The sequence below is a fragment of the Cebus imitator genome, unplaced genomic scaffold (genome assembly GCF_001604975.1).
Source record: "Cebus imitator isolate Cc_AM_T3 unplaced genomic scaffold, Cebus_imitator-1.0 Scaffold57, whole genome shotgun sequence".
Taxonomy (NCBI): Eukaryota; Metazoa; Chordata; class Mammalia; order Primates; family Cebidae; genus Cebus; species Cebus imitator.
In genome coordinates, this window is record NW_016107372.1 from 6,121,029 (window position 1) to 6,122,305 (window position 1,277).

Consider the following 1,277-nt stretch of genomic DNA (forward strand, 5'->3'; position numbering starts at 1 on the left):
CTTCATTTCATTGTTTATCCAGTCAACATTCCAGAGCAAGTTGTTCAGTTTCCATGAAGCTGTGCGGTTCTGGGTTAGTTTTTGAATTCTGAGTTCTAACTTGATTGCACTGTGGTCTGAGAGACTGTTTTTTACGATTTCCGTTCCTTTTGTCCACATTTTCCATATTCTCTCAGTATCACTTTTTGAAAAGAATCTTTTATTTCTAGTCTTGGCCAAAGGTCTGGGGGTTTGGCTACCACACTGTGTCTCTTCATATTCCAGGGATCTTTTCCTTGCTGCAGACAGGTGATCAGATCTAACAAAGCCAGGTTCCCATAGTTCTCTAACATCACTTGTCTATACAAATCTTGCTGAGCAGTGTCCAGGCATTGCCACTCTGCCTGAGAGAATTCTATGGCCACATCCCTAAATGTCAACGGCCCCATTTCTAGGCTTCCAGGGAATCCGGCTTCTTAGCTGTGGATCTCCCAATGCCAGCAGGTCACAGGGCCACAGAGGCTAGGCTTCTAGGAGCGGAGAACCTGAGGGGTGAAGATGCGACCTGGAGCTCCGGCTGCGGTGAGAGACCACTTTTAATTTATTCGAGCTATAGTTCTTATTCCCTACTATCTGCCAAACATTCTTCTAGGACTGGAGGATACTTCCATATATGTGTGTATATACGTGTGTGTATACATCTCTACACACATACATACAAATATATATATGTATGTATATGTGTATATACACACATATGAATACAACACAAACATTCATATACACACTGTATACATGCACACGAGAGAGAGCAGATAAGTAAAATGTACGATAAACAGGAGTAGGGAGTAGAATACATGTGTTGGGTGTTAGGTAAAGTGTAGCTATCTTCATTATCATTGCAATCATTTTACTAAAAAAAAATGTCTCTTTATCTATCTCTTTTAATATAAGCTCTTTGAACCAAGGGATCATATATTACACTACTTCCACAAATATGCGGAGTGCTCATTATGTACTAGGTGGTGAAGAATACAATAGTGAACAAGTATACGGGTGCCTCCACCATCTCAGAACCGAGAGTTTTGTGGAGAACGCTGGCATTAAACAGTTAATTCCAAGGGAAGTGAGCACACAGTCACAAAACAATTGTTCCATAATGGGAGTACTGGATTCCTAAGGCATTTTCCAGCAGCCTATTTTTTAACCTCTTTTTTTTTTGACCATGAACAATGGCCTGGGTCTTCAGATTTAACCTTCCAATAACACATGCTCTGAGCATCTTGATGTCTGAGCTA

The 1,277-nt window shown here is 40.8% G+C and overlaps 1 pseudogene; it reads right to left on the minus strand.

The window, feature by feature from the left end:
- Positions 1-511, minus strand: part of LOC108304728 — a 29,315-nt pseudogene extending 28,804 nt beyond the window's left edge.
- Positions 512-1,277: the final 766 nt, after the last annotated feature.